Source organism: Corvus moneduloides, chromosome 8 (assembly GCF_009650955.1).
Source record: "Corvus moneduloides isolate bCorMon1 chromosome 8, bCorMon1.pri, whole genome shotgun sequence".
NCBI lineage: Eukaryota > Metazoa > Chordata > Aves > Passeriformes > Corvidae > Corvus > Corvus moneduloides.
The window spans coordinates 1,098,175-1,110,281 of record NC_045483.1 but is presented as its reverse complement, the minus strand read 5'-3'; positions in this window follow the sequence as shown (position 1 = coordinate 1,110,281).

Below are 12,107 nucleotides of genomic sequence, written 5' to 3'. Positions count from 1 at the left end.
TGAGGAGATTCGTGGGCTGAGGGATGCTGAGGTGGGAATTCCGTGCTTGGTCCCTGTTCCAGGGCAGGAGCTGCTTCTCCTCTCGCCTTTCCAGGTGTCCTTGGCTCCTGCCAATCCTTGGAGCTCTCCCAGTCCCTGCCCGTGGCCCAGCCCTGCAGGCTGAGCTCTGGGCTGCTCTGGCAAATGGAACAGTTTGGGCACCGCGGGCAGGGGCTGCGCTGGGGCACATCCCAGGGAAAGTGTTTTGCTCCAAAGGGAAAAAAGGCACTGGAGCTGGAGTTCTGCAGGAGGTGTGAGTGAGATCCTGAGCTTTCACGGTGCTGGAGATGCTCCTTTTTTTGCTGGAGTGTGCTGGACATCAGGGTTTGGGTGCAGAGTCCGGGATTGGGGGAAAAACCTCAGTCCTGGGGTTTTTCCTGCCGGCCGCAGTACCGGGATGGCCACGGGGCGGCGCTGCGCACCGCGGAGCGGGATAGCGGGGCTGGGAATGCTGCTCCGGGATAACGGGATAACGGGATAGCGGGGCTGGGATGCTGCTCCGGGATAACGGGATAACGGGATAGCGGGGCTGGGAATGCTGCTCTGGGATAACGGGATAATGGGATAGCGGGGCTGGGAATGCTGCTCTGGGATAACGGGATAACGGGGCTGGGATGCTGCTCCGAGATAGCGGGGCTGGGAATGCTGCTCTGGGATAACGGGATAACGGGATAGCGGGGCTGGGAATGCTGCTCCGGGATAACGGGATAATGGGATAGCGGGGCTGGGAATGCTGCTCTGGGATAACGGGATAGCGGGGCTGGGATGCTGCTCCGGGATAACGGGGCTGGGAATGCTGCTCTGGGATAACGGGATAGCGGGGCTGGGAATGCTGCTCCGGGATAACGGGGCTGGGAATGCTGCTCTGGGATAACGGGATAACGGGGCTGGGAATGCTGCTCCGGGATAACGGGATAACGGGGCTGGGAATGCTGCTCCGGGATAACGGGGCTGGGAATCCTGCTCCGGGATAATGGGATAGCGAGGCTGGGGATGCTGCTCAGGGATAGTGGGATAATGGGATAGCGTCGAGGCACAGGGGGAGAGCTGGGAATGCTGCAGGACAGGATGATGGGGGGATAACGGGGGCTGAGGGGTGGGATAATGAGGGATATGCAGGCTGGGAATGCTGCAGAGTGGGATAACAGGAGGATAACGGGGGGCACGGGGCAGGAAATGCTGTGGGATGGGTGGAAAACAGGGGGACAAGAGTGGGGTCTCAGGGCAGGGGGCTCCTGGGCTCAGCACCCCCTGCTCTCACTGCGAGCTGGCCCACGTGGCTTTGTTGGGGATTCTTTTCAACTTTCAGCTTAAATTCATTGGTTGCTGTTGACAAGGCAAACCCGGACTTTTCAGCTGTTTCTCAGATCAAATGTTTGGGAATAATAATAATAATAATAATAATAATAATAATAATAATGCAAATCGCAGCTCTGATTCCTGTTTGGTCTGAGTGTTCCCCGGGAGCGGCTCCAAAGCCCCGGGGGTGCCCCGGGTGCCTCTGACGGAAGGGCAGGAGCCGAGGCTTTCCTGGCACTGGAAAGGCTTGGGTTAAACTGGGAATCCTCCTGCTGGGCAGACTGGAGCTGTCAGGAAGACTCAAGCTCTCGGGGATGTTCGGGGCCCTGGCAGAAGCAGCCTGGCGCTTCTGCCTGCTCAGCGTCTGGGCCGATCCCTCCGCTGGGTGCTGAGCCCGGCACTGCCGGGGTGCCAGTCTGGCTGCCCAGCTCTGCACCCCGAGGCTGGCACAGAATCCTCTCCCATTTGGGTTCACTGTTGGTGACAGATCTTGGGGTAATTAAGTGATGGCAGCAGAATTCACGGATCATGTGTGAGCCATCCCAAGATCCCAGACTGGTTTGGGTGGGAGGGACCTCAAAGCCCATCCAGTGCCACCCCTGCCATGGGCAGGGACACCTCCCACTGTCCCAGGCTGCTCCCAGCCCCAGTGTCCAGCCTGGCCTTGGGCACTGCCAGGGATCCAGGGGCAGCCCCAGCTGCTCTGGGCACCCTGTGCCAGGGCCTGCCCACCCTCCCAGGGAACAATTCCTGCCCAATCTCCCATCCAGCCCTGCCCTCTGGCACTGGGAAGCCATTCCCTGTGTCCTGGCCCTCCAGCCCTTGTCCCAAGCCAGGATAGAAGATCTGGTCTTCACCAGCTTTGGACTTGCTGTCGACAGCAAAGCACGGCAGGAAAATCCAGGTGTTTTTCCAGGGCAGCTTAAAAACCCATAGCAATTATTAGCAACTGCCTTTTCCTCCCCTTTCCTCCCTTTTCCCGGGAATGTGCCTGCGTGACGCTAGATGGAGCCTTCTGTGCACGGCAGGAGCAGAGGAGTCCGGGAGCTTCCAGCAGCGCCGTGTAAATCGTGTTAATGCCATCACCACCGGAGACAGTGTGGGAGAACACGGTGGGGAAGGATTTCTTACACCTGCAGAGGGCAAAAGTCACCTGGGGTTTCCCTTCCACATCTGAACGGAGAGATTCGATTGTACACATCATTTTTAAAGTGGTTTTTTAAGACTCCCTGCCTGTGGCAGGGGGTGGAATGTGATGAGCTGGAAGGTTCCTTCCAACCCAAGCCAGTCTGGCATTCCATGATTTTGAAGGATGTGTAGAGGAAGAGTTGTGCTCGTGGCTTTGGGAACATGCAGGGATGCACAGGATTTCCTGTCCGTCAAATGTCTGGCTGTTTGTAGCCGTCTTTCTTGGGAAGACTGTTCAAAATACGATAATTATGCGATACTGTGGCTGTGCTGGCAGTGCTGTGGTGGTGCTGCTGTGGTGGGAAGCCCTTGCCAGTGTTATCCTTGCAGCAGCAGAGTGGTGTCACCATTCTGAGCACATCCTCAGCCTCTGAGAGCACCCAAAAAAGCAGATTATGGAATACCGGTGTCACAGGAGATGGAATTGCAGCTTCGTTCTGGGATGAGCCACGGCATCTCGATTATTCTCTGCCAATTTTACACCGAGTGTAAACAACTTGGACACTGTGCTGGCATCCAGGATGATGGGAGGATAATGAGAAAATGCAATTATCAAACAACTTTGGGGAATAATATCTCTGTTTTTACTGAGGATGAGAACTGAGAGGGGAGTTCTTGTAGGAAACTCCAAGAGAGGGATGCAGGGGGCCCATGGAAGGGAGATCCTCTGCCCCAAGGGGCTGCCAGGGTTTTCAAACTGTGCAGAAAGGGATCTGCCCCATCCCTGGCAGTGTCCAAGGCCAGGCTGGAGGGGCTTGTGGCAGCCTGGGGCAGTGGAAGGTGGGAGAGGGGTGGGTTTGATAGAATCCCTTTATTCTGGTCTCTTCAGTGGGAGAACTGAAAGTGAATTCAATCCTTCACCCTCCAGCGTGTCAGGACGGACTGTAAAATGATGAGATTTAAGATTCACTGTTAAGAAGAAGAAAAAAAAATTGACATTTTCGTCTTAAAAGTTTTTTTTCTACCTTCAGTGCTTTGCTTGTGTGCGGTTCAAACGCGTTATTGTGGCAAGGGATGGAGCAGGAGAAGCCGCCGATCTGTCCCTGGAATGGGCCGATGGTCTCTGCAGGGAGGAACAACCCCAGCCCGCAGCCCCTGCTCACCAGGCAGCCCCGACCGCTTCAGAAGCTTTGGCTTGATGGATTCCATCGAAACGAGCTGAAAACGACAGGATCGGCCACGCTGAAACGCTTTGTCTTCTAAATCCCTCCGGCTGCCCAGAGGGTGTTGAACTCCCGGAGAATTCCGGCACTTTAGACCAGTGACGCTTCTCCCAAAGCACCGGAGCTCACCTCCGCCTTTCCTTGGGATTGGGTGTTTGGGATGGGATCGGCCCTGAGCTCTGCCGCTCCTTGCCTCGAGTGGCTCTGCCTGCGTGCCCGGGCTGCTCAGGGCTTGTCAGGGGCCTCGTAAAGGATGTCCAGGCTGGCAGAGCGGTCCCTCAGGGCTGGCACTGATCCCCTGTGCCCTAAACCGCTCCCGGTGCCGGCACAGGGGTGGCACAGGCAGCTCCGGGAATTGGCATTGTCCTTGTTCCAAAAGCCGCGTCAGCCGCGGTTCTGCCGGGACACGGGGCGTGTTCCCGACGCTGGGAATGCTGTCCATGCACAGGGAGAGCAGGGAATGGGCTGGAGCTGGAGCAGCGCTGAACCAGCCCCAGCCTCCAGCAGGGAGGGAGCTCCTTGAGCCATCTCCCTTCGGCATCTTTTTCGGGATCTTTTCCCGCTGCCGGGGCTGGGCTGTGTTTGCAGCCGTGTTTGCTGTCCCTGCTGTCCAGCTGGTGGAGTGCCCATCCCTGGAGGGGTCCAAGGAATTCCTGGAGGTGGCACTCAGGGCTCTGGGCTGGGGACAAGGTGGGGATGGGGCACAGCCTGGACTCCATGGGCTGGGAGGGCTTTTCCAACCCCAGTGATCCTGGGATTCTGTGATTTAGGCACAGGGACGTGTATGGCATGGGGTGATCCCAGCAGCGAATGCCCATTCTCGGCTCCGTGGGATGGCTTTGTTCCCACTGTTTGTTCCTGGGAGAGGCTCCTTCCCTGGATCCAAGGCTCGGGGAGCAGCAGGGAATGCTCTGTCATGGAATATTCTTTGCGCTTTCTCTGCCCATGAAGAACATTCTGCCTTTATTTACAGTGACACCACCAATGCAGATCCAGGGGATGGTGCCAGGAGCTCCAAATGCTGGAACCCTGGGGCAGTGGAAGGTGTCCCTGCCATGGCAAGGGCTGGAGTGGGATGATCTCTAAGGTCCCTTCCACCCCAAACCATTCTGGGATTCTGTGAAACGTGGATGATGCCTGAAAGAATTGAACAGAGATTTGGGCAATATTCCTGATGCTGAACAGTGCAGGAATTGTCTAAAACAGATCCGTGTCTTTAGCTGGTGTATGGGCACTGCAGAGGCTGGCAGCATGAGCATGGAATGCATTTTTGGGGTCTTTGGAATCTTTCAAAGGTGCTGCTGGAAAACACAGCAGGAGCCCATGTGCAGGGGTGGCTGTTCCTGAGGGAGAGCAGCTCCCTGAGCTATTCTGGGCTCCCTGTGGCTGATGTGCTGACAGGGTGAAAATCTGGGTGAGAAACCTCCACCAGCTCCTTGACATCTCTTCTGTCCCCACCTTGCCGTGATAAAGCAGCTGCTCAGTGGGGATGGTGCAGAGACAGAACTGGGGGCTTTGTTCAGGAGTGTTTTGGTTTGTATCAAAAATACCCTGGTGCCAGGAGCAGGGCACGGCCCGTCCCCTGTGCTGAGGCCCCCCAGGGCTGTGTCCAGCTCTGGCCCCTCATGGCCAGAGAGCCCTGGAGGGGCTGGAGCGTGTCCAGGGAAGGGAAGGGAGCTGGGAAGGGGCTGGAGCCCCAGGAGCGGCTGAGGGAGCTGGAAAGGGGCTCAGGCTGGAGCAAAGGAGGCTCAGGGGGGACCTTGTGGCTCTGCACAAGTCCCTGACAGGAGGGGGCAGCCGGGGGGGTCGGGCTCTGCTCGCAGGGAACAGGGACAGGAGGAGAGGGAACGGCCTCAGGCTGGGCCAGGGGAGGCTCAGGGTGGACAGCAGCAGGAATTTCCCCATGGAAAGGGAGCTCAGGCCTTGGAACTGCCCAGGGAGGTTTGGAGTGCCCATCCCTGGAGGTGTCCAGGGAATTCCTGGAGGTGGCACTCAGGGCTCTGGGCTGGGGACAGGGTGGGGATGGGGCACAGCTCGGACTCGGTGACCCTGGAATTGTTTTCCAGCCTGAATGATCCTGGGATTCCATGACTCTGTGACAGCTGGATACCTGAGCCGACCTCATTAACTTCAGATCAAATACAACATAAATTCATGCCCTGAAATGGTAATTTTCAAAACATGTTTTGTGTTAAAAGGGGTCTTTTTTCTCCTCGTTTTACTTTCATCTGGAATTCATTTCCAGTCTCTCTGAGAACCAACTTCTGTGTTTCAGGAAATGTTTCTGAATTCCTGAGCTAAAAACCATTTGAAAACCTCATTTGAATTTTTAAACAGCTTTGCCTGCCCCAAATGGTTTTTGCCAAATGAAAGAGCTGCACCTGAAAAGTTTTTCCCAGCTCCAGGGAAGATCTGGGTCTGCATGTGGAAGCAGCTGGAATGCTGAGGGAGAACAGGGAAAGAGAAACATCAAGATGGGAGGGAAGGATGTGGTTTCTATTAGTGAAACCTCCACCTTCATTTTGAAAGTGTAAATAAGCCACAACAGGCCTTTGGGGGCAGCAAAATGTGGAATAGGAGCATGAGGCTGGAACACAGGGACATCCTGTCGTGTGACACCAGGATCCTGATTCCCTCTGGGATTAAATCAGGGTTTATGCCAGACCTCCAATGCCGTGGCCATTCCTGGGTCACCTTGGGCTTTCCAGGGCTTTTGGATGGAAAGGGGGAGAGCTTCAAACTGAGTAAGTTTAGATGGGATATTGGGAAGAAATTCCACCCTGGGAGGGTGGGCAGGCCCTGGCACAGGGTGCCCAGAGCAGCTGGGGCTGCCCCTGGATCCCTGGCAGTGTCCAGGGCCAGGCTGGACATTGGGGCTGGGAGCAGCCTGGCACAGTGGGAGGTGTCCCTGCCATGGCAGGGGTGGCACTGGGTGGGCTTTGGGGTCCCTCCAACCCAAACCATTTGGAATTCTATGAAAGCTGCTGTTTCAGTAGCTTGACACCTCAAAAGGTGTTAGAATCACGGAGTCTTTAGGGTTGGAAAAGACCTTTAAAATGTTGCTGTGCATTGTTTGGTTTTCCCCTCTAAGGAATGTGGAGCTGTGTTTCACCAATCCAACACTTGGCTGCAATCCTGTGCGGTGACCTGCCCTTGCCCAGCCAGGAGAACTTCCAGGTGAAGCAGAGGGTTTAATTCAGATTTTAGATGACTTGAAATGCCTGAAAGAGTTTTGGTGGACGTGCAGAGGAGCAGTTGGGATGTAATTCCAGCTTGGAGGTGCTGTTGGTGCAGGGAGCAGGGCCACGTCTCTGCCCAGGTGGGAGATGTCAGGGCTTTGGCCAAGCACAGCAAAAAGCAGCAGAAAATGACAAAAATCCCCTCGTGCCCCGTGTTCAGAGAGCTCAGGAAATTACTGGCTGAAGGAAACACAATTTCAGTCCTCGGAGTTGGCTCCTGGCACTGAGCATTTCCTGTAAATAGGATATTTCTGCTGGGGGCAGAACTCTGCTGGGTTTGATGCTGAAAGCTCGTTAAGATCTGATGTTAAACAATTAATGCTCCGAGGGACAAATTGGTTCCTGTAGCAGGCCTGGATGTAGCCAGAAGAAAACACAATATCCCGGGAAATTACAGGGCTTGTAATAAACGTGGGGCTTGCGGAGTGCTCGGTGACACCCAGCACAGGCCTCAGTATTCCCAGGGATTCTGTCAGAATCCGGGTGCAGACCTTCCACCTCCTGCCCATGGATCAGCCTGGAAAACTTCCTCCTGGAAAGGGTCTTCCAGCCCTGGCACAGCTGCCCAGGGCAGTGCTGGGATCCCCATCCCTGGGGGATTCAAAAGCCTTTGGATGTGGCCTTGGCAGTGCTCTGGAAGGGTTGGGCTCGATGATTTTGGAGGGGTTTTCCAACCCCAGCAATTGTAGGATTCTGGAATTCATGGAAATGCCTTTAATGTCTTTAAAGTCCTTCCCTCCCTGGCTATTTGCTGGGTTTAGCTCCAAGCACTACAAAGGAATTGCACCAGTGAATTTAATGAAAATCCTGCTTTGGATGGAACTCTATTTTCCCTGCTGCAGCTTCATAATAACAACAAAAACAATACAAAAATTCCTTGGGAAATAAAGGCGCTTCCTGGGGCTGGAGTTTGGGGTCATTACCCTCAGTTGTGTGTAGGGATATTGCTCATGCTCAGATCCCAACCTTTTCCTACCTCACCTCATGGTGCTGACAACTCCCCCTCGGCTGCAGCCCCTTCACAAAATGTTCCTGTGGAGCCTGGATTTCCCCAGGGAGGCTGAAGTCCTGTTTCACCAAAAATTCCATACCTCTGGCACCCAGCCCTGGGGACAGGAGCTGAGTGACACAGACCAGAGCCCCTGTCCCCTTTTAATTTAATCCCTGAATTTGATGAGTTACCACTGATGTATTTTTTCCCTCCCAAATTTTTAAGATCTACTTTTCTATTAATTCCTTGGATCAATATGAAATTATTTCCCTCCTCTTTCCTTCCTCTTTCCCTCCTCTTTTCCTTTCTTTTTCCCCCTTCCCCCCCTTTTTCCCTTCCTCCCTTTATCTCCCTTCCCCCTCCTTTATTTCCCCATTCCTCCCCCTTTTCCCCTTTTCTCTCTCATTATTTACTTCCTTTATTCCCCCACCTTTATTTCCCTATTTCCATCCCCTTTTCCCCCACTTTCTCCCAGTTCCCCACATTTTCCCTTTTCCCATTTTCCCAGACTCCTGTTCCACAGCAGTGACACACAAGTCCCACCATGGGAAGCTGAGGCTGCTCCACTCCTGGACCCTTCATCCTTCCACAGCAGCAGCTGCTGCCTGATGTTTCCAGAGGAAAACATAACTTCCAGCCTTACCCATGCTTTTCCTCAAAATAATTCCCTGTTCCAAGCCCAGAAGCTGTTTATTCCATCCAGCTTTTTATTTCCTTGCTTCCCTCAGAAAGCCAGGCTGGGCTTAGAGCATCTCCCAGCTCCAAACTTATTTTTCCCCCTTTTATGGGCAGCATTTTAAGTTCCAGCATCTCCCAACTTCTTCCTTCCCAAGAGCTTTGCAAAATCCCGATTTCTATCTCTGGAATAAGATTTCCAGCAGGAATGGGATCTGATAGAGTTGTCAGGCTGGGCTGGGCTCAGTGCTGAGAGGAAAATCTCAGTTTTCCATGGGAGGCTTTCTTTGTGTTCTCCCAGGTCAGGACACTTGTCTTTCCCAGGGCCTTGGGAATGAATTGGTGCAGGGCTGCCAGGTCAGAGGGCAGGGCTGGATGGGATTTTGGGAAGGAATTGTTCCCTGGGAGGGTGGGCAGGCCCTGGCACAGGCTGCCCACAAATAAAGAAGTTTTTCCTCATGCTCAGGTGGGTTTTCCTGGGCATCCCTCTCTTCCCGCTGCCCGGTTTGGCCTCCTGGCGATTCCCTGCCCCTTTCCAGGGTGTTCAGCCCAAATTAACTTTGCGTTCATCCTCGTGCCCAGCCCAAATGAAATTTGAGCGTGTTCAGTGGTTCAGCAGGGCCTGGTCCAAGCCTGCACAGCTGGGGGCAGATTTGGGCACCTCCAGCTGTAGCACAGGGATGTATTGTTGGATTTCATCCCTCGTACCACAGGGTGAAGGGAGAATACATTTAAACTGTCATCCCAAGTTTTAATTTGTTTTTTATTTTTTTTTCTTTCCTGTAGACATCCCACAAAGCTCATTTCTGGGAGCAGCCTGGTTTGGGAGCGTCTGCTTTAAATATTTTTGTTTCTGTTTTATTACCTGCAGGTCTAATCAGGCTTTGCACCGTGCCGAGTCTGATCACAAATAACTTTGCTACCACACATCTTTAGTCCCAAAAAAACGACTTTAAGAAAATGTGCAGTGATGCATTAAAATGCATTTTACAGAGAAATTATCTTTATATGCTTTGTCTTCTTCTTTTTTTTTTTTTTTTTGGTAAAAAATACAGTTGCTGTGAAGCCACGAAAATACAAAAAACAACTGGTGCACTTGGAACAAGGATTTGCAAAATATCCCCATGAATGTCTTGGAATCATTAATGGATGTTAATAACCACCACACTGATGTGGGCATGCTGTAGATACTGATTAATTATTTACATGTTTACGACAATTTTGCAAATAATGGGCTAATCACCACAATTATGTATTTTCCAGCTGGGCATGCTCGGAGCAGGGCTGTGCTCCCAGGCAATCCTGGAAAATGCCGTGTCCAAGGCTCTGCTTCCCACGGTGCTGTTTATTTTTGTGGACTATTGATTTTCTGCCAGGATTGAGTGGATTTAATTTTAACTGATGGTCCAGTGGTTCATCCCAGCTTTAAATTATTGGTGAGCTTCATGTCCCACGTTTGCAGCATTCCAGTGCCTGGAAAGTGAGGGGATTCCACACAAATACCTGGGCAGGTGAGCATGGAAAGTGAAATATTTCCCTGTGGGATTCCTGCTAGACCTGGACTGCTGCAGGGTGAAGGAACCCAGGGAAGTCACTAAAATGATGGATAAATAGAGACGTAAATCCTGCTGCGAATAAGGAAAGAGCACAGGGAGAGGTGGGTTTCCCCACCCTTTAAACTCCTTTTTTTTTGTCCTGCAGGCCACAGTCAGCACAGAACCCCAGAAGGGTTTGGGTTGGAAGGAACCTCCAAGACCACCTCATCCTGCAGCCCTGGGACAGCCCTGGGACACCTTCCATGAGAGGCTGTGGAGCCTCCCTCAGTGGGAATATTCCAGAGGATCTGGACACAATGCTGTGCCAGTGCTCTGAGGGAGGCTGGACCCACTGGGGTCCCTTCCAACCTGACCCAGTCTGGGATGTGCTGGCTGTGGCCTGGATATGGAAGTGCTCAGGGAACGGTGATTTTCTGTCCTCTGGGAATGTGCTGTATGAGGTTTGTTGGGGGTTTGGGGGGATTTTTTGGGGAGGTGTTAAATCCTGAGCAGCCTTTCTCATTAGATACCCAATCCTGACCCAGGCCCCTCTCCCCACCCCTGGTTTGCTGAAATCCCACAAAGCTCCGACGCCGAGGCCCCGATCCCTTAATAACAGGATTATTGCCAAGTACACAAGCAGCATAATGAGCTGTGTGTTGTAATGCCTGATTAGAGCATGAATTTAAGGCTGGAGCAGCATTAATGCACAGCTACAATGCAACTGGGTTAATAACAATCAACTGATTAATGTCGTACATCTCCCGCCAGCCTCGAGGAGAACAGGCTGGGCTGATTAGCAGGGATGCAAATGTGCAGAGGAGCACAAGGCAGGAGGGTGAGACAGGGCTGCAGGGATGAGGGGGTGCCAGAGTGACAATGGAGAGATGTTTGGAGGAGGGAGGATGGGCAGTGACTCAGTGAGAGTGCCCTGGGAGATGCAGTGACCTCAGGGGGTTTGTGTCACTGAGCATTCACAGCTGCTGTGAGGGAATATTCACTGGGAAGGACACAGGAGGTGTCAGAATCACAGAATCATGGAATTATTGAGGTTGGAAAACAATTCCAGGATCACCAGGTCCGAGCTGTGCCCCATCCCCACCTTGTCCCCAGCCCAGAGCCCTGAGTGCCACCTCCAGGAATTTCGTGGACACCTCCAGGGGTGGGCACTCCAAACATCCCCTTCCAATACCTCACCACCCTTTCCGCAGAGAAATTCTTCTATCACAGCAGGTTTAGGTTGGACATTAGGGCAAATTCCTTCATGGGAAGGGTTGGATGTCCCCATCCCTGGAGGGATTTAAAAGCCATGTAGGTGTGGCCCTGGGGACATGGGTTAGTGGGGGCCTTGGCAGGAGTGATTGTATCACATCCTATATTGAGTAAGCTCTCTGAAATGCAGTTTTCTAAAGCATGAGGGAAGAAAAGTTCTTAGATACAGTGACACAATGCAAACTTTATGAAATAGAGGAATAAGAGGTGTATATGCCAAGGCTGAACCTGCAATAATAAACGGACAACAAAGCACAGTGAATAAAAGAAAGGAGAGGCTTCAAAGAAGTGCACAGGTTTTAAAACTCTAAATAGAACTGCAGAAGTTAAATTGCCACAGCAAACAGAGCTCCCATCATCCATGGGGAACATGAAAAAAGAGTCAGCTTGTGCCTGGATTGGGGATTGAGGAGGGGAATAATCAGTTTGTGGTTATAGTCCAGATCTGGAGGTGTTATTGTAAGGGAAAGAGTAACTACCTGTGCACCCGAGGTGTGGCAGGAAATATTGCTGTGCTGGTGATTTGTTTGGGGTGATCTCCACGGTCCCCTCGACCTCCCAGGCTGTGGTTTGAGCACAGCCAGGCTGATATCTCATTTCTCCTGTCATTTCCTATCTTTGAAGGCATTACAAAGAAATTTGAGCAAGCTATTTTTAGTCAGGCTTGAAAGCACCTATTTTTTTCCAGGCCTGATTCTTGAGGGGC